Source organism: Astatotilapia calliptera, chromosome 8, assembly GCF_964374335.1.
Source record: "Astatotilapia calliptera chromosome 8, fAstCal68.1, whole genome shotgun sequence".
Classification (NCBI taxonomy): domain Eukaryota; kingdom Metazoa; phylum Chordata; class Actinopteri; order Cichliformes; family Cichlidae; genus Astatotilapia; species Astatotilapia calliptera.
Genome location: NC_137429.1, coordinates 14,700,458 through 14,722,512, shown reverse-complemented (window position 1 = coordinate 14,722,512; position 22,055 = coordinate 14,700,458). Strand labels below are relative to the sequence as shown.

Below are 22,055 nucleotides of genomic sequence, written 5' to 3'. Positions count from 1 at the left end.
TATGGGGCTTTGTTAGAAGCCATGGTTATTTCCCTTGTTTCAGTACTAACATGATTACTTCAAAAACACAGAAGAAACAACAAATTGCACTTTGAGAGGGCTTGTTCAATTAATAATAAGATCTTCTCTCCACATTAATGTCGATCAGCTATAAGCACATTAGCTACAGTCATGAATCCACAGTAGAGGAAAGCAAGCATGGAAATTTTGGGGGTCGCTATGGCTCAGGTGGTAGAGCAGGTCTACCGGCTCCTCCAGTCCATGTGTCAAATTATCCTTGGGCAAGATACTGAACCTGGAGTTGGCCCCAATGTATCCGTCAGAGTGCGTGTGTGTGTGAATCTTAGATAAGTCTCTAAATAAAATGTGTGTGATTGATGTGTTGAATGAAATGTGTAGTAATAGGGAGCTCAAGTTGAATAGAATGGTGTTGTATGAATACCACTCCATTCCCCAATTAAAAGCTAAAAACTTCAAAACATTAACACAAACATACATTCTTATCTCTTCCTCTTCTCTCTGAAGGGCAGCTCTTTGTCCTTGAGTGTTTCTATCATCAAAAAACCAGATCAAAATCGACGCTTCGGGAGGTCCAATATAATTTCAGCTATTCACAAAGAGCCAGAGTGAAAGACAGTTCACATCTCAGTGTGTTGGCATTATCTGTTTATACAGAGAGACGTAAATATACAAGCACGCGGGCTAACCAGCACGATGGTTATCACAAAGTGGGCTCTTTGTGTCAGCGGGTCCGTGGGACGGACAAACAGACCTGTGTAAATGATGCGTGTTGCGAAACCGCTGCTGCGGAATGAAGGTCACCGTTTTAGCATATCTTATTGTGCTGCATGAAACAGCAACGCGGCTGCATGAATAATGCATTCGGAGATGAAGTTGTCATGTTTGATGCCGCGGAGTTGAAGCGCAACTTATTATTTCAGGAGTTGATTGGCAGATGATAATGACAAGCGGTGTCGTGGATTGGCTGTTTGATGTCACGCGCTCCTTTGATGTTTGGCTGGGGGGGGGGGGAGAAGCAGGATCAAAAACAAACAAACATAAATGTGCACGAAATCATGACAAGAAAATTAAAGTTTGTCCGTGGCACTTGACTTTCTGAAGTTTGCTTAAAGGAGCAATTATGCTGTCAATAATAGGTCAAACTTGTATTTTTTTCAAACAATATTTTTTCTTGTTAATGTAAAATTTGAAGGTTTTTTTCCTCAACAGTATTCCTTCCAAAATCTTTCCCACTCACACCCTGACATCCTGAATTAAATGCTCCCAGACAAGGCGGCTAAAGAAGTGTGTGTTTACCTTGTCAACAAGAAAAACAAGCACAGTGCCTGCAGCAACTATTTAGGAGCACTAACGCGCTTGTCAGAGTAAGAGCAAGTGTTACTGCCTGCCTGACAAATGTACAAACATAATATTGAATGTAGCACTACAATATGCAACCACATAACAAATAATATCTCGACACAGTTTAAAAATGCCCGTGTTAGCTCTTCTGTCTGTAGCATAGACTATCCGAACCTCATTTGACAATCACAAAGCCATCATTCACTGACAAAAGCAAGTATTATACTTCATGCACAGGGAGGGGAAGATGTAGCACGCAACCAAACCTCGTGTCTCGCAGGTTAGAGGCACCTGGGTTGATCTGCCTGCTCTCAAGTTGTAATCCTTGTTTGATTTCTGTCCTTGTTGAGCGTGGTTTAATTCTTTGTCAAATACCCAGAAACATGAATGAAAGGCTGGAGGTGCACAGCCTGTTGCTCCTCGCTCCATCATGTTCCAGCTCTACATAAAACAATTATTAGCTGGTTTTCAATTTTTTTTCAAAATGTTTTTGTTTCATTTTTTCTCTTTTATCTATTTTTAGATACATGATGAATGACTAAAGTAATCGGCTGTGGGTGGACAATAAACTGGACTGGTCATGCAACACAGAGCACCTGTATAAAAAAGCCCAAAGCCGACTGTACTTCCTCAGGAGGCTGAGGTCTTTTAACATCTGCAGGAAGCTCCTGAGGATGGTTTACCAGTCAGTGGTTGCTGGAGTACTTTTCTATGCTGTGGTGTGCTGGGGGAGCAGCACAGCAAAGAAGGACTCATCCAGGCTGGAGAAACTGATCAGGAAGGCTAGCTCTGTGGTCGGCATGAAGCTGGACACTAAAAAAGCTGCTGGACATTATGGACAATGCCAGACATCCTCTGCACACGGCCATTAACAACCAGAAGAGTCTGTTCAGTGACAGGTTGCTTCTCCCCAAGACAAGAACTAACAGACTTAAAAACTCCTTTGTCCCACACGCCATCAGACTGTTTACAGTGGGGCAAAAAAGTATTTAGTCAGCCACCGATTGTGCAAGTTCCCCCACCTAAAATGATGACAGAGGTCAGTAATTTGCACCAGAGGTACACTTCAACTGTGAGAGACAGAATGTGAAAAAAAAATCCATGAATCCACATGGTAGGATTTGTAAAGAATTTATTCGTAAATCAGGGTGGAAAATAAGTATTTGGTCAATAACAAAAATACAACTCAATACTTTGTAACATAACCTTTGTTGGCAATAACAGAGGTCAAACGTTTACTATAGGTCTTTACCAGGTTTGCACACACAGTAGCTGGTATTTTGGCCCATTCCTCCATGCAGATCTTCTCGAGAGCAGTGATGTTTTGGGGCTGTCGCCGAGCAACACGGACTTTCAACTCCCGCCACAGATTTTCTATGGGGTTGAGGTCTGGAGACTGGCTAGGCCACTCCAGGACTTTCAAATGCTTCTTACGGAGCCACTCCTTTGTTGCCCGGGCGGTGTGTTTTGGATCATTGTCATGTTGGAAGACCCAGCCTCGTTTCATCTTCAAAGTTCTCACTGATGGAAGGAGGTTTTGGCTCAAAATCTCACGATACATGGCCCCATTCATTCTGTCCTTAACACGGATCAGTCGTCCTGTCCCCTTGGCAGAAAAACAGCCCCATAGCATGATGTTTCCACCCCCATGCTTCACAGTAGGTATGGTGTTCTTGGGATGCAACTCAGTATTCTTCTTCCTCCAAACACGACGAGTTGAGTTTATACCAAAAAGTTCTACTTTGGTTTCATCTGACCACATGACATTCTCCCAATCCTCTGCTGTATCATCCATGTGCTCTCTGGCAAACTTCAGACGGGCCTGGACATGCACTGGCTTCAGCAGCGGAACACGTCTGGCACTGCGGGATTTGATTCCCTGCCGTTGTAGTGTGTTACTGATGGTGACCTTTGTTACTTTGGTCCCAGCTCTCTGCAGGTCATTCACCAGGTCCCCCCGTGTGGTTCTGGGATCTTTGCTCACCGTTCTCATGATCATTTTGACCCCACGGGATGAGATCTTGCGTGGAGCCCCAGATCGAGGGAGATTATCAGTGGTCTTGTATGTCTTCCATTTTCTGATGATTGCTCCCACAGTTGATTTTTTCACACCAAGCTGCTTGCCTATTGTAGATTCACTCTTCCCAGTCTGGTGCAGGTCTACAATACTTTTCCTGGTGTCCTTCGAAAGCTCTTTGGTCTTGGCCATGGCGGAGTTTGGAGTCTGACTGTTTGAGGCTGTGGACAGGTGTCTTTTATACAGATGATGAGTTCAAACAGGTGCCATTCATACAGGTAACGAGTGAGGGACAGAAAAGCTTCTTACAGAAGACGTTACAGGTCTGTGAGAGCCAGAGATTTTCCTTGTTTGAGGTGACCAAATACTTATTTTCCACCCTAATTTACGAATAAATTCTTTACAAATCCTACCATGTGAATTCATGGATTTTTTTTTTCACATTCTGTCTCTCACAGTTGAAGTGTACCTCTGGTGCAAATTACTGACCTCTGTCATCATCTTAGGTGGGGGAACTTGCACAATCGGTGGCTGACTAAATACTTTTTTGCCCCACTGTAACTCCTCTCTGGAGGGGAGAGGGAGGAGAAACAGGAGGACAAAGGAGGGGGGAACAACTAAGCTGTAGTGCCTCTTCACCTCACTGTACAATACCTTGTGCAATACTTTTGTTAATAGTCAACAGTGCAATAGACCTCAATACTTGAAATGTGCAATTCACTTGTATTTTTATTTTTTATTCCTATTTATTCTATTTATCCCCTTTGTATATTTTATTTATATTTGTCCCTGTATTTATATGTGTGTGTGTGTGTGTGTGTGTGTGTGTGTGTGTGTGTGTGTGTGTGTGTGTGTGTGTGTGTGTGTGTGTGTATATATAATATTCTGTAACTGTAACTTCTGTCGGTGCTGTGCTTTTGGAAACCGAATTTCCCAGAGGAACCCACCCGAGGGATTAATAAAGTTTTATCTTATCTTATCTTAATCGCTAACGACAGTGATGAATACAGGTTTCATGCGGTTGCTCCTGTGAGTTCCCCAGGGGTGAAAATGGTGGACTCTGTCATTTAAAATTGAGACTACAACAGAATAAGAGGTGCAATTACTTAATTTGAGTACATTGAATTGCTCTTTTAGGGGGGGGAAAAGCTGATCCCAAAACATGGTTTGATTTAATTGCAGTTTTATTAAGATTAAAACTTGCAAATACATTTTTAATGGGAAGATTACATTTGGCTCAAATGAGGCTGTTTATGAAAAGTCAAGTGGTAAATTGTTTAAAACTGCAGCAGCATAGAACAGGAAAGCACAGATCCAGTCTACAGCTCAGGCTGACGGTGTGGGGGATATTTTAATGGCACTCTTTTGAACTCTTACAACCGGCTGAGGTTTATTTTGACAGAGAGTTCAGGGCCTCCACAGTCACCAGATCTCAGCCCAACAGAGAAGCTTTGGGTTGTGCTGGAACAGGAGATTTGCTTCTTGGATGTGCAGCTGACAAATCTGCAGCACCTGTGTGATGCAATCACATCAATATGGAGCAAAATCGCTGAGGAAGGTTTTTGACATCTTGCTGAATCCATGCCACAAAGAATTAAGGCAGTTCTGAAGGCATAAAAAGGTCCAACACAGCACTGACAAGGTGCACTTAATGAAGTGACCCTTGAGTATGTAGCAGTCTGTTCTTTTTGTTACTATTTTTTTTTTTTGAGGTGTCACCTCAGCATCTTTTTCTTTTTTTTAATCAAAAGCTCCTCAAAGTTGTCTTTTTTGTGAATCCTTGTTTTTCTTCCTCTCCCACCTTCTAAAAGAAAAGATGTATTGTGAGGTTGTCAACATGACTTCTTATTATGGAGTTAAGTGAGTATAAAATTGACTTTGGGCCAGAATGTGACAACTCTCTGAAATCAATTGCAGTTTGAGTCTGCGGGGTTGCTTCTCACTGTGTGCGTGTGTCTGTGAGAGATATAGAAAGCATGCCTTTGCATATTCTCGTGTTTCATCATCATGTCCGCTGCTGACGACATGAGAGCTAGTGTGAAAATCGGTAACAAATTTGTCTTTCAAGTTTCAGATCTAAAGGGCACAGGAGAGTATAATGTTACCCTTTGGGTTTCTTACTAACACGTGTGTGCCAACTACTTGATTACTTTACAAAACACTGTTGTTGTGCAGGGAGACGGTGTAATCAGTTTTAAGCAGCATTTACGCCCACGTTGTCCGTATTGTCACCGGGATACATGTCAGTTCTTGTATAAAGCTGACAATAACTGCCTTTTTATTTTCTATGTATTTTAAGCTATATTTATCGATCCACACAGGCCTTTATGACATTATGCAAAGCCTATTGTGTCTAAATGGGGCCGATGGCGCGATATGGCAGCCTCGCTTCTGTCAGTCTGTCCCAGGGCAGCTGTGGCTACAACTGTAGCTGCCTCCACCAGTGTGTGAATGTGTGTGTGAATGAATAGTGGAATTGTACAGCGCTTTGGGTGCTGTAGAGATGAGAATATTATTTTACTGTTACTATTCATAATCATTATTATTACTGCATCACTTATGATTTATCATTATCATTTCATTAGAGCATTTATTGGAACTGTTGATGTTAAATTAAAGTCTGTATTTCAGGTGTTAGCATAAACACATAATAATCTTTCATTGCAGGTGCAACTGTAATCATGTTATACACATATTGAATTTTTGTGCTAATTAAAGAGCTGCCCTCAGCAGCCTGCTGCATTGGAGTTTGCCTGGTAACAGATGACTCAAGCGGAGTCAGGAAGTATACTTCTAAAATGTCTTTGTTTTTTGAGTGAGGTCATGTACTGAGGTTAAAACACAGACACATGGGCTGCCTGCACACATGCACAGTATATAGACTTGTTTTTCTTGTAAACGGCATGCTCATGTTCTGTTCTGAAGTGCAGCAAGTGGAATAACAGGAAGCATGTGGCGGGTGGCGGAGGAACAGAGGAAGGAACTGTTCTTTTTTAGAATATGTCCTAAGACAGAATTACTGGAACATGCATATGTTTTTATCTGCTTGGACGCACAAGGGGGCGTTATATTTCCTGATACCCTGATGTTATATATATCACACCCCATTTATTGTTCGGAGAAGATCGAGGCTGATGTTTTGCAGAGCTCATCTTCCCACATATGTGTTTTAATAAAATCATTGTTTCGACGCACAATGGACCTTCAGTCGTATGTCTCTTCCTCAAATCACGAATCAGGACAGTGCCTAGAAAAGCGCTATATGAATGGAATCCATTATTAAATTTAGACCTATATTCTGTATATATCAGAGTTTTAACATCCTGTCAATTCCTGGATGGATTCCTGTTGTTTTTTTCAATTCATCTTGCAGGAACTAGCCACTGCAAGTGTCCAAGCTCTTGTTAGAGAAGCTTTACCCCTCAGTGAGCTGTAGATCTGCCCGTCGAGGCACTCCACACAAAGTTCAATCAATTTGATCTTTGACCCTCTTTGCTGATGGCCTTTATAGGGGCAGCTTCTGAGTTTACACAAGCTGACAAGAGAGGGAAGAGGGAGGCTGAGGAGCATTATAACACCCCAGAAATCCACTTTCCCGTGTCCCCCGAGTTCCAAAGGGGATTTTAAAATATATATTTTGTTCCCTGTCACAGCAAGCATGTTGTATAGGGTATTAATGTAGCTGAGAATTTGAGATTGAGGTTGTATAAGTTATGTGCTGAGTCCTCTCTGTAGAAACATTGCAAAATTACATGATTACCCTCACCACAACCGAGGCAGGGCAGGTGCTGTACTGACAACCAACAATAAATGCAGTAAATCAACACCTTGCACACCTTTCTTTTGAGACATATATATAAATAAAAATGAAACTGCAGTACTCTGTTTTTGTGATGACTGGTCATCTGATAAAAACAACAGTTGATGTCACATGTGCTCTGGTGAAAAAGGTCAGTTGTTTTCAACTTTTGAAAGTGCTCTGCTCAGCCAAAAAAGCAGCTTGGTATAGAGCTTTTTTAAAGGGCAGCCACATTCTGAGCATCTGATTGTTTTTTGTAAAACACACACACACACTGAAAAATAAGTTGCCGTCTGCTCTGTTCTGGGACACGCAAATGAGATGGATTTCTGTATCAACTGAGAGAACAGGGGAAAAAGAGGGAAAGAGAATAACAGCGGTAAATGGGAAGGAGATAAGTAGAGACAGAGAAGTGAGAGATTTAAAGGAGTGAAAAAAGAAAACTACAAAGAACGCATGTGAGAGGAATAATGCAAGAGAAGTAAGGAGGAGGAGAAAGAGCTCAGAATAGCGTAACCGAATGAATGAGAACGAAGTGAATAGAGAGACAGAGAGGAGGCGAGATTGCAGATGTCATGTTGATGGATGGGCTGACATTTCCCCTACCCTCACTAATGTTGTCCCACTGCTGACACTGCTACTGTACACTAACACGCAGGGACACGCATACACTCTTAAAGTTTTATCTTTATTGAATCCTAAACACACACATTGACACGAGTGTGTTCCCCTGCTATCAGCCAGTCATGGCCATGCTTTTAGCTTTTCTACTTTTATCGTCATCACATTTGTTTTGCTTTTAATGCACACAAGTGTCATCTGTACCAGCAGATATCAGGGCATAATCCAACCAGTAAGGCTTTGGGATTGTGTCTCTACTTCACAACATCAAACCTACTCTGATCTGTTAACTACATAAACTGGACTACAACAAGCGAGCAATCAATCCTAACTCATATTTTCAGTGGGATACCTAAAAGAGGCACCAAAAGTAGGTCTCCAAGCCGATTTGGGAAACCAGCAACAAGGATGCCTTGAAATATGGTCCAGCTTTCTATCAGCTGCTCCTTTCACTGTCCTTGTTTTCCAGGTAATATTTTAAAAGTACAATGTGTGATCCAGTTTAATTGTAGAAGTTCCACTTCCTGCTACAGATAGTTTAGGGTAAAACACGAGGTGCATTATTGCAGCCATCTAAAGGGTTTCAGTATAGTCACTTCCTGTTTTGTTTTGAATGTACAGTGGAACCCCACCTTACGAAGACCCCATTTAACGAAAAATTAAAGTTAGGAAGGCACTTAAAGGCAATATTTCTGCCCGTGGTACGGCAAAATGCCCACGTAACGAAATACATGAAATAGAAAATTAAAAAAAATTAAATTAAATTCCATAATTTTATGTACACGTATGTATGCATGGATATGTATGCTTTCTTCAACCTCCGCCACCTCCACCAAGAACTTCGTCTTCAGCCAGCATCGCCTCACTCAAAAGGCGATGGAAAAAGGTGCTTTGACTTACGAAAATTTTGACTTACAAAAGACCCTCGGGAACGAATTAATTTCGTAAGTCGGGGTTCCACTGTATTTGTTTTATTGCCTTCACTTCTACTTCCTCCCTTTGTTTCTGTTTTATGCCAATTTTCTGGCACAACTCTGTGCCGTCAGTTAATCACTCTCCCACTATACATAAAAGCACGCTTCATATATCCCTCAGTCTGTCTCAGCACTTTTATGAATGTTCCAGCATTTTCCAGTATTGCAGTTATTCTCTCATGTATGACCTTGTGCCATTGTTTAACTTCTGCTTTTAGACTGATCCCTTCGCCACACTACTGCCTACTCACGTATGACCCCAGTTATGATCGTCATCATTATTATTATATACATACATATATATATATTAACACTGTTGAATCACTGCTTCTGAGTTTGCAGTTGGTTCAGCAGTTCAAGTTATTTTCTTATCACCTTTAATACAGAAAAGCACATTTAAAGTTTTGAATGTCTGTTGAAAGAAAGTTTAGACAAACTAATACAGGAAAAAAAACATACTTAATAAAGCAAACAAATAGTCAAAGCTGTGGAAAAAAATGTTTTCATTTGAAGAATTTTATTGATTTGAGCCCATCTGTGCACAGTATAATGGGCTTACTGTATGTAGAATAAACATTTATTTATAGTGGCAATAATGTATTTGGATTTTCACTAATGAAGCAGTTCATTGATGTGGATCAGTTTCTTTAAATGTCATTTGGATGTGAGAACCAGAATTGATCTTCAGATAACAAAGGGGACGTTTAGCTATATTGGCGTAAAGCTGAGTAATAAAACTTTAAACAGTTTCTCGGTTATATCATGGTGACGATGGTGGTGTTAGTATATTTTACACTAAAGAGTCATAGTGACGGATGATAAGACCCATTAACAACTTCTCCACTGTAGAGATCGCCCAGTGCACTAAACATTTGATGTGCAAGCTGGGTATTAATCAAACAACTCAATTAAAGAACTCGCCTTTCACGTCAGCAACAGATCAAAGCTTATCTTACTAATACACAGCCAGTAGCTTTCAGCTTTCGCATATGCATAACTACCCACAGATGCTGTGTCAGACTCAATTCTTAAAGTGGCTAGCATTTTTAATGGCTGTAACTCAACCATGAGGAAGCTGAGGACTGTAAAAAATAAGTTGGAGAAACAAAAGCAGTCAAAGTTCTCGTTCAAAATGAGCTAATACATGTTAAACACACTGTGTTAGATTCTGGCCACACATTGGCTCATTAAACATGTTACAGAATGGAACTAAACTATGACTAAACACTGCAGGAAAAACCTAATTCTCCTTAGAAGGTAACTAGAATCAAATCACAGACTATACAGAGTGCAGCAGTTCATAACTTAGTTGCTTGCTAAATGCAGTATGCTGACACTTTAATTTGGTCAACACCTTTTTGGGGCATTCAGTCATGCAGTACCTATCCTATTTAATTTTTGATTTAAAAGATGACAAGAACCCTAAACATTTACTTTTATCTTAGAAAATGATCAACAGGGGTATGAACTGGTGAAATGGGATAAAAAGTCAGTCTCAGAGATGCATCTTTTCATACTTGTGCAGTCATATGAAAAAGAAAGTTTTCAGAGGACTGAATGCAGTTGTGTGGGGAAAAAAACTAATTACAGCCTTACTGCTTCCATGGGGATTACGAGGGTAAGTAGCAGTCGCTGCTAATCAAATGCACTTGATTAACTGATCGTCATCAAGTGTGAGCACTTCTATAAAAAGCAGACATTTTGGCAGTTTGCTGACCTTGAGCATTCAGGTGTGTGATATAACACAGTGCCACAATCTACCCAGGAGAGGATGTCACAGCAGATTTACCCCCAAGATCTTAGAGAAGCAATTGTTGCCCATCAGTCTGGGAAGGGTTATCAGACCATTTTCAGACAATTTGAAGTTCATCATTCTAAAGCGAGGAAGATTATTCCGAAGTGGAAACCATTCAAGACAGTCGCCAATTTTTCCAGGAATGGGCGTTCCAGCAAATTCACTCCAAGGTCAGATGCTCAGAGAAACTGCAAAAAACCCCACGAGCTATGACTCAGACTGTACTGGTCTCCATTAGCATGTTAAAGTTCATGACAGTACAATTAGAAAAAGACTCAACAATTATGGCTTGTTTGGAAAGGTTTCCCAGATTTAAAAAACAAAACAAAACTTCTCTCTTAAAAGAACACGGCAACACAGCTTAGCTTTGCAATGGTGCTTCTGAACAAACTGCAAGATTATCATCACAAATACCACCAAGTGAAGTGTCAGCATGGTGGTGGGGTAGAGGATAATTTGGGCTTGTTTTGCAGCCACAGGACCGGGGCACATTACAGTCAGTGAGTTGACCACAAACTCCTCAATATACCAATTTATTCTAGAGTCAAATTAGAGGACCTATGGCTAATGTTTGACAGAATTATGCCTTGCAACAGGACAATGATCCCAACCAGAGCAACAAATAGTAAAAAACACAGGGTTGCAATGACCCTGTCAAAGTCCAGACCTCAATCTGAATGAAAGGTGACAGCAGTTTACGAGAGCAGCTCTTAAATGTACGGTCTCAAGCCTCAATGAACTGGAACAATGTTCTAAAGAACAGAGTTAGGAATTGAAATAATAAAACAACTTCGAAGTCCTTTATTTTCTAGGCAATACTCTATGAAGGTTTTGGCTGTATTGATTATTATTTCAGCATCTGAGCACAGTTGCTAAGTAAAATCGACACTGACTCTGACATAGCTGAGGATCTCCCGAGCTCCAGAGTGATTAGCAGTCGTATTGCTGTCATGAAATGAAGAACATGCTTCTCTGTTTGAGTTTTCAGTGTAAGGTAAAGCAAGGTGAATTCAGGTAGGTATTGTATATTCCTGAAAATGTTCCATATAATGGTAAATTAATTTCTCTTTTTGTGCCTTTGAAGTGTAGGCTATGATCAAAGGCAGGGCTGCGAGCCGTATTTCTGCCATCATGAAGAATCCTCTTGACTCCACAAGCATTTATATGTGTGTGTGTGTTTCACTTAAAAAAAAAAAAAACACAGTTTATGATATTCTGTGTTTAAATTCAACAAGCCCTGGGTGTACACAATTTATTTTTACACGATTTTCAGAAAATATTTAGCTGTGAATCTGAAAATAAGCTTGCACATATTTTCTAGAGATTGGAAAGTTTTTGTTCTTTGAGTTACAAGGTTTCAACTGAACATCCGGCTCTATTACATTGTTTCCCGTAAAAATAAAATGGGAACTGGCATGTGAGGCTCAGTGTCCCACGTTGTGTAAAATACAATAAATAGGATATGCCCAATTTATTTTAATCCCCAAACTGAACAGTCTTAGATGTTTTATTTTGTTAGAGAGTCATGGGAAGCAAATGAGCTTGAATTAGTCCCGTGGGTCATGTCATTGAAGGACGCTAAATCCATGTTGTCTTAATTAAAACTCAGTGAATAGATGAAAATTAGCATTGCCCAAAGCCTCTGTGAACAACACCACCGGGAAAATAAAGTTTTCCAGCTAATAATTATGGTGATTGTGCTTTTTAGTGTGAACAAGGCTTTCCGTGGGTACAAAGCAAAACAAGCCATTACAACGCTCATCAAGGGAAAAGCCAAACTCTTGATGGAGCCATCAGTCACTTCTAAATTAGGGACAGTTCACATCTCAAATGTAACTTATTAAACAAAAATCACAGATGAAAAAACAGGCTTCTTACAACATAAAGAGGCCTCTTTATGTTCAGGGTATAATTAGTATTATTTATTCATCTGAACTGTGTGTAGTGGGAAAAACTTTTTTTTTGTAACCATTCATAAAAGACGCAAGTCTCATTTTCAGTCTTAGAATATAAAAGATTTGAATTGATACATTTTTTTTGTTTGTTTTGATGATAACTTATCAATGCAGTGGGCAACTGAACAACAGTGACAGTCTTTCTAAATTATAGATTTCTGTGTGATTACGGCGCCATGTACTACAAACACAACAAGTCCCAATAATGCATAGTTGGCCTAAAATGCTGCAGTCTGCTGATGAGAATTAAGAATATACAGCATATTAGTCCCATTTTAGATTAACTTTGGTGGCTCCACTTTGCAGTTTGGGATTGATTTTAAAGTGTTATTGATCACATAAGAAACAGTTTGGACTGGTGCCCAGCCAAAGCTCCCTTGGCAAACTGTTTCAGTCATTTCACGTTTAAGGCTGAAGACTAATGCCGACTTCACAGCAGATGATCCTTGAAGCACTTTAAGAGATTTTAACAACATTAGGACCGATATCTTTGGGGCGCAGAGAGAGAGAGAGAGAGAATATGAAGCAAAGCATCAAAAGCAGTCCTTTTAGTACTGTTATATTCCTTTAATTACATGAGATCCGCTAATATAGATTTTCAAGACCAGCAATTGGCCAATATTGACTGGGTGTGGGGGGGATCAATACACCATACTATTACTACCGCCATACTAATGTGTGGTAATAGTGTATCAAGTATGGGGTGCAAAATATCAATACTTTATCACATAAATTGCTAATTGCATTAAAGTTGATGAGCTTTTTAATAAAATGAAATATTACTGTCCTGAGATAACAGTAGCTAAAGATAGCATAGCTTGCTTTACAATCAGATGAAACGCCAACCAACACTGGACACACTTTGCTTGGCAAAACCTCCAATCTTGTCTTGTAACTTAATTCTAACTCAATTGAACTTGTTTTTAGTTAAATTTATTTGTAGTTAAATACCTCATCATCTCAAGATAGTTCAGATTTTAAGAGATAAAAACTCTGTTTCTTTATGAAAGAGTATTGGCATCAGTGTCAGAAAATAACTGATTTTTAACAGGAAGAAACCTCTGGTAGATCCGGGCTCAGGGAGGATAGCCATCTGCCTCGGCTCGCTGGGGTGAGAGGAAAGAGAAGGCAAAATATAACAATAAACAGTGTGTATGGTGGGGGGCCCCCGACTGCAGATAAAAAGCAATGCAGCTCAAGGGCCAGAGACAGAGGAAACAGAGGAAAAGAGTGGGGGACACAAAGTCAGTGCTGTGCAATACTGGCATACAAATGCATAGAAAGTAACAGGGTAACAAAAGGATGATTCAGGGTCACCTTAGCCTGCTCTACCTGAAAGCTTTGTCAAACATCAAAGTTTTAAATGTTAATAGTGTGGTGTCTGCCTCCTAAACCCAAACTAGGAGCTGGTTCCACAGAAGAGGAGCTCGAAGCTCTGCCTCACTCTGCCTTTACTTTCACAACTTTAGTAACCTCAGGTAATACTGCACTCTGAAAGCATGCTGTGTCCGTGCAATGATATGCTCTAAATCCAAAGTAAAACTCTTTAAATAAACCCTTCCTGTGCAAATAGTCACATAATTGTTTTCCAACAACCCTTTCAAATGATTTTAGAAATAAAGTATAGCTTGTTCTACCACTACAATTTCCTGGTTTTGCCCTTACATCCAGAATTCAGGCAGTCATTGACTGTGATCCTGGTACAGTTTGATGATAGTACAGTTTTTCTAAAGAAGGCTGTACAGCAGCTGTTTTGACTTTTTCTAACCAGAATAGAATAGAAATCAAAACCATAAGTTTTTGTAAAGGCTGCTAAGAGTCATTGTTGATAATTGTTGAACCTCTATGAAGTAGCCACACATGCACATGAAAAACTTTTTGACCTCTTTTAGCCCTGAGGAAGAGATTACTACATATTAATTTTAATTCCTAATTGCTTCATCACATATTTGAATGGAAATGCTTTAAAAATAAAGCAGCCAATATGTTCATATTCAAGTCTTGAGCTGCCCCTAATTTCTTTATATTTTGATAGAAAAAAGGAAAATTGGTGCAGTGATATACTGTTTTGCCTGTTTTGATGAGTTTAAAGTCATTATTTCTATCACCACTTTTATCTTAAGTAGTTTTCACGACAGTGTGGGGGGGGGGGGGGGGGTATGATATTAAGAATGGCTTCTTGCCCTCTTAGATCCTAACACAATACAGAGAAAAGCCTAATTATCAGATGGAACCCCCCCCCCCCCCCCCCATGAGCATGCATTGGTGACAGTGGGAAGAAAAATCTCAATTTTAACAGGAGGAAGCTTCCAGCAGAACCCCGCTCAGGTTGGGAAGCTGCCATGACCAGTTGGGGGTGAGTGAAGGGAGACGGGACAAAACTGTGGAAACAAATATGTTTTTGCTAACAGTTGAAATAAGAATAATATTATGTGTCATTCAATGATAACTAAACATGTTACACTGTTTTTGAAATATTTATATGCTTTAAAAAGAATATAAATTTAATTGTCAAACTACACTAAGGTAATCCAACAAAGGGGGGAAAAAAACACATCACACAAAAAGTTTCATTGTATTTTAAAAACTGGCTATTTTAAATATCCAGTTTAAAATAAATAAATGAAAAAATATGTAAGGCTATTGATATCTGTGACCTAAAAAATAAGAAGCTTTTGACAAAATTCTGATCAGATTCCTTGGCCAGGGTTCATGCATTTTTAAAATGGTCCTTCTTTCCAGCTCATCATTTAACAGTCTATTGCCTCTGATACTTTCTAAATTCACCACTTGCCAAATAGGCCAATGGCAAAACACTCTTTTCTGAACTCACTTGTTTTCAAAGATGCTCTCCACAGGCAATCATAATTTCACAGAAAGCCACACACATGCATTAGCAGGCACGCCACTTTTAAGAAAGTCACTCAGAACTGTCCAAAAGAAAAAAGAAGAAAAAACCCCAACAAAAGCTTGGAAATCTTGCTGTGTTTTAACATATACTTTATACTTTCCTCTAACATTCACACATATTCAGTTTGGGCTGTGTTAAGTATTGTTTCCTTCTGTTGGCTGTTATGTGACAGTTAATTAAGCCCTTCAGTAACATCCTCAGCTTTGGCACCACAGACAGACGTTACTCACTCTTATCTTCACACAGAACACACACACACACACACACACACACACACACACACACACACACACACACACACACAGCTGTATTTCCATCACTTCAGATGGAAATCGTTACACTGATTTTATTAACCTAACTCAAGCCTTTACCTTCAAGTAATCCTCCCTTACACTAACCTTAAAGCAAGTCTTTAAAGTAACACTCAGTGATTATGGTGATTTGCATTTTTTTAAATCCCCACAAGCCAACCAGATCACCACAATGTCACACTCTTTTTATGTGGTGTCAAAAAGCTACCGTGTGTCCTCAGAATATATTTAACCTATTTCGACAGGGAGCAAAATGCGCACACACCAACACACACTCATTCATCATTCTTCTCTCCACGCATGTAGACATGCACATTCTCTCTCCATCACTTATTCCTCTAATGTTAAGAGGTCACTGCCTGGGCGTTGCAGATAATAATGAATTATGATTTTGTGTGCAAGAGCACACACACAGATACACTTTGAGGGGTTAACACGCATTTGAAAGACTGTCTGTGGTTATGTGCATTTGTGTGTGCTTGTGCGTGCAATGTGCTGATGTCAAATATTCACTTGACAAGCCATAAAGATGGATATCTTCCTATTACATTCTTAATTACATGACCTTTAAGAAGTCAATCAAAATGGATGTGTATTTTCCCGAGCCTTTGAACCAGTACCAGTGTCAGCAGCATAATACTGAATGTATTTCAGATCTGTACTGTGTTTTTCATCGTGTAATTATATCTAACACATTAACAGTGAAGTTATCCTACTCTGTCCTATTCAAATGTGATTGGAGTCTCTTGAGCTCTGCATGAAACCTTCCCTACCAGCTTCACACCAGTGTATATCATTTCAAATATGTTTAAATGTGACTGACACAAATCTTTGAAAATTAAAGGTTCTTAAACTGAGTACATGTTAAAAGAATAGGCAGCCTGCTGCTTTTAAAAATGTAACGTTATTTTACTTGTAACATATATACTTAGATTACTGTGACCCAAGCTCAGCCTTTGTAATCAAATTCCTTTAAATCTTCATTAGTATGTCTGTGAAGGTTCTCAGTCATCCAGGTCATTGTAGTCTAAGGAGCTTGGAAAGAAAAGCGTCTGGACTTCTTTAAGTTTCCTTGAAGACGTTTCACCAAGTTCAGTCCTAAGAGTAATTGGTGGAGAGTCCCAGATTTAAGCCGTATAGGAGTGTCCCCAAGAAGGTCATGGACCCTCTATTGATCCTCTACTTAATCACACGAGCCAAGATGTGAAAATGGGTGTGGGTCACAATCAGCCAAGGTTTCTGGTGAACCCAGTTTGAAGCCTAGCCCCACCCTATCATGTGATTTCCTGAGGTCAAATGGCCCAGGATGTAAGTGGGCGTTAAAGCATCTGGGAAGGGATCTCAAAACTGGATTATAGATGGCAGACAGTTGGTGTCATATGCCAGCGGTCCCCAACCTGTTTTTGTGGTTTGTCTCATAATATTTTCACGGTCCGGCCTTTAAGGTGTCGCGGATAAATACAACACAATTAAACCAGTACCAGCACCAAAGAAAATAAGATTTATTCATAACACATGGGAAAAGACCCAGGGAAACAGAGTTAACGATAAAAACGATGAAAACCTGAAAACCATAAATTTCACACCCGAGCCTCAACTCTTGCGGCCGGGTACCAAACGACTCACGGACCAGTACCAGTCCATGGCCCAGGGGTTGGGGACCACTGTCTTAAGCCACCGCCTCTGTTCAAAGATGGTTGTTCACAGTGGACATAGATGGCTTCTTTCACTCCTTTTTCAAACCATCTGTCTTCTCTGTCCAAAATGTGAACATTGGCGTCCTCGAAAGAGTGACCGTTGTCCTTTAGATGCAGATGGTCCTTGCTAAGCTGTTCAGCATACACTACGTTCTTGTTGTGCACTGAACTTTTAAAAGTGCTACATGTTATAAACTTGTGTTAATATTCAAATAATATTCCGTTCTAAGAACACGGACTCATGATCCCTCTTAAAACAATTATTTGAGTTTGACTATAAGTATAATTATGTATATTTAATATATATATAAAGTATAATTACACACTTTTTGAGGCTTCTTCTTGAAATGTTTTGTCCTACATCCACTCAAAAAAATGAAACGTTGACTTTAATTAAAATTATTTTGTCAACAGGTTCCACGAAATTGAATTATGTTAGTTTAAAGCAAAAATCTTTAGTTCATCTAATTTAAAAAAACTACTTAAGATTAACAAGACATATTTAAGACTAACTAAATCAAGTTATGTTGTATGAACATAGATGATATATTTTCAGGTTAGATAGTTTAGATTAGTTACTTCAACACATTTCTTATTTGTGGCAGTAAAATGTTAAATTTAAGTTAGATTAATTCAAATATTATATTTTCAGCGACCTTGTGCTTTATTAATTAGTTTTACATAAATCTATTTTGTCAACAGGTTCCACACAAATGAATTAAGTACATCCAACTTATTTTTTAAAATTTATTTTATTGCCAACACATTCAGTGAGCATTTGTGTAAACCCAGTCCAAAATAAAACACAACAGCTCATTAGGGTTAGTAATTAACAGTATGTAGACAGATGCAACATCAAGACTTTAAATTAAATGTCTGTATCTACCAGAAATAGAAGAGAAAAAAAACGCATTGAAGATCACATAACACATTGATAAGATGACACTTGAGTTATGCACATGTGATGCTAGTAAGGTCTGTGAGTGTTTTTTTCTTTTAGTGTCTAAAATGGATAGCAAAGTTGCTATTTGCAATGATTGCTTAGGGTCAGTCCAGTAACACAATGCCAATGAAGTGCTTTCCTTTAACAATGCAAAGTGAAGTGTCCACCTCAACAGCCACAATTAAAAAAAAAAAAATGTAACAACAACAACAACAACAACAACAACAACAACAAGTCCACTGATATTAGCAATCAAAGAAAATTACATCACCATCCCAAATAAAACTTTAACAAAACATGCCAACATTATGGTCTAACAATAAAACAGCTTGTGAGCGTTCAGTTTTTTTGCAACAGCACAGCAGTAACCATTTAACACTCGCCACTGTCAACATTTATTTTACCAGTGTTTGGGCAAAAAACTTCAGATGTAAACATTTTAACATGGAAACAATTGTTCGTCTTTAAAAGTCCACAAAATATACATTCATCCTGCATTCCCAACTTGGATGATCTGATATCCTCGTGTTGGTGTTGTTCCCAGACCATCATGAAAATGTTGTTCCAGGTTCAACATTGCAAGTGACCAATCACATTGTTGTGACGTTATTCTATTCCAAGCCATTCGTGCATTTATGAAATTCCAATGTTGCAAGGACAATATCAATTCTGCTTACTGTTTATTAAAGGGTTACGGTTAGGGTTAGGGTCAGTTGATCGGCGGACAGAGGCGGTTTCACGCAGCTTAAGTACAGTTTTTTGTTTTACGCCGGTTTTTCCCGAAGTCGCAAAAGTATGACGTCACAACATTCTGATTGGTCACTTGCAATGTTGATCCTGGAACAACATTTAGTATGATGATCTGGGAACAACACCAACACGAGGATATCAGATCAACCTCCTAACTTACCCTTATTTTTAGTATGTATTGCAATTACCTTTACAATGCACACAATGTAACACAAACTGAATATGAACATATTTCTACCTCATAACAATATGCCTTGAACGCTAATATACACACCACCCTTCAACATTTCTGGTGCAGTATCATCTCTCAATTAAATCCTTTAAATCTCAATACTTTTGATTGTCTCTTAGCTTTCAGTCTTGAGGTTAACTGAGATTCAGTGCATATATCCCACCCATTAAGAGTGCACATGCAGAGGCCAGGTCTTCCAGGTCATGCAGGACACACTAGATGGTTATACCCACATCGGCTGGAGGAGTGCTGGCATCAGCTCTTTCGATGGTAAAGATAGCAAGGGTAATTTGTTCCAGCTCCCTCTGAACAGCTGTAGCTTAGACACAAAAACATAGAAAAATGGCATCCAGTTTTAAAAAAAGAAAGAAAAAGGGCCAAAGCTACCCTTTAATGACGTAAACACAATATTAGGAACATGCACCCCAGTGCGCCACTATTTTAGACTACAGATTCAACGATAAATAGAAATAGTTTGGGTATACAAGAAGATTTCCCAAAACATTTAAACAGGTTCCATGCAAATTACAACAACAACAACATTACAACATGCAACAACATTAGTTATTCAAAATTTGGTTTAATACAGATAAAAAACTAAACTAAAATTACCAACCAATTATTCTTTGAAGAGGATGCTTGGGTCTTCATTCAGGTAAAAAGGTAGTGCCCTGAGGACACACTCCCTCCCCTTTTCAATGGTTTCCTTCTGTAGAGAGTGGCAGAGATACAGGAAGAGAAAACAGATATACTTTAGGATGACAGAAACTCACATTATACGCAAAATGAATGACATATCCACTGCACAGATAGACATGTACACAAGACCAACTAATCATCACATGGACATGAATAGTTAACCTGTTGGGCAGGGTTTCCACCACATTATATATGTCCATAATGGAGGTAAAGACAAACTAATACATCATCTTTTTTGCATTCAAAACATAACATAAAAACATTCACTTCTGGTTTAACCTAAATCAAGGGATCAGATTTTACATATGTTTAGGTAATTTAAATTTTCCAACGTTTTGAGTACCAAACTTTGTCTTGCTTAATATAAATGTAAGTGCACTGTGCAGCTACCATACACTAGCTGTTTAAATTTGAAAATGATCTTATTAGCCATAATATTTTGCTACCAACAGAATAACGCACCTGTGTGGCTGGGGCCAAAGTTTGTCTAATTTTCTTCCCTGCAACGCCTCCTTTTTTCTTGAAGACTTTTATGAGCTGGTCAGTGTATTGGTCAAGTTGTGTAAAAAGCCTTGGAACATGTGCAGCAGTAGTAATCCTCACATATTCTGCTTCCACCTGAAAATATGTCAACAAACACAACATACTGTACTGTAAATATACATACTATATGTACACATATACAAACTAAAACTAATGTAGTAAGACCTCATTAAAGCTATAATTTTAACACAAACATTTACACAAAATGCTAATGGAGCCATTACAGCTTTTATTGTTATTTATCAAGTTCCAAAAAATATTGATCACAGCTGATCTGAAAAGAATTTCATGCCTCAGGCCCTTGAACTGCAACCTTTACCATGGTTCAGATGTGGAGAAGAAATAACAGGGGCATGGGATGGGTCACAAAAGAAAACTTAACTTATAAAACAGTTTTGTTTTTAAAAGTATAACAGTTCACATACCACATACAAGCTCAGCAATACCACATACACCACATCAGTATAGGAGGGAGCAGGTAAAGGCAGGATCTGAGATTTATAAAGAAAAAAAAATTAATTCCTTAATTTCAAGAAGCAAATTATTGTTTGAATTACAACTAAATAAAATACTACTCAGAAGAAAAGCAAGAGATTGACACTGCCATGTGCTAACTTTCTATAGAAGCAATTATCACCAGGTCTGTCGACCTCCATTGTCTGTCCACTCATATGTCTTGAATAATTTTATTAAAAAAAGTAAGTGTGTACTTTCACAAACTGTAATTTATAACTACATTGATATGTATAACTCCGCTAGGAAACATGCTGTATTTACAGACCATTTTTACATAATACAGATTACTGATAGAGCAGAACAATGGTGTCACAGTGGCTTTCGCCCTTGACTTTTTGGATTTTAAATGTCACTTTATGCTATCCTTGCTATCCTATTCGATATTTCCGACTCTCGGATTACAGAAAAGGAATCCCAAGAAAGCAAATGGAAAAATAACCCCTTGAAAGAATAACCCCATGAACCCCTGTAGCTAATCCCTTAATAAAACAAAAAACAATAAAAATGTTTCTTACACAGTCCACAAAATAAGCATGTCCAGGACCCAGTAAAACTAATGTAAAACAAGCACACGCAAACGATATAACATGTCTTGTAAGACAAACGCAAAATATAACCATGCTGGACATATAGATACTACACAACATAGTCAAAGAAAAAAGTGGTCTTACCTCTCAAAGAAACAGCAGCTTGGCGCCAAAACAGCCTTTTTCAGTTAAATTTGAAGTCTTGTGCATGAGCAGGCACAAGCCGTGAAACCTTCTTGTTCTGCGCGGTTTCATTACAACTGTTTTTGCATTACTGCCACCTTGTGGATATACAAGGTATATCGATCCTAATTGACTTAACTTAAATGTTATGCGATCAAGTAACACATTAGTATTATGTACGTTGAATAATAGACACAATTACGTAGACTTGATTAGAAAA

General features: G+C 38.9%; 1 protein-coding gene and 1 long non-coding RNA gene across 4 annotated transcripts in view; one reads left to right on the top strand and one right to left on the bottom strand.

The window, feature by feature from the left end:
• LOC113019378 (leucine-rich repeat-containing protein 51-like) overlaps positions 1–22,055 on the top strand; it is a 147,413-nt gene that overhangs the window by 113,070 nt on the left and 12,288 nt on the right. The window lies entirely within an intron of this gene.
• Positions 18,176–21,914, bottom strand: LOC113035542 (uncharacterized). Of its 3 annotated transcripts, none has more exons than XR_013910965.1 (5): positions 21,797–21,883; positions 21,035–21,100; positions 20,529–20,684; positions 19,984–20,076; positions 18,176–19,686 (listed from the first exon to the last, which is right to left on the bottom strand). It is a non-coding gene; the product is annotated as an uncharacterized LOC113035542 (long non-coding RNA). The 3 variants fall into 3 exon arrangements; XR_013910966.1 differs by lacking the exon at positions 21,797–21,883 and adding an exon at positions 21,641–21,788; XR_013910967.1 differs by lacking the exon at positions 21,035–21,100 and having other exon boundaries at positions 21,797–21,914.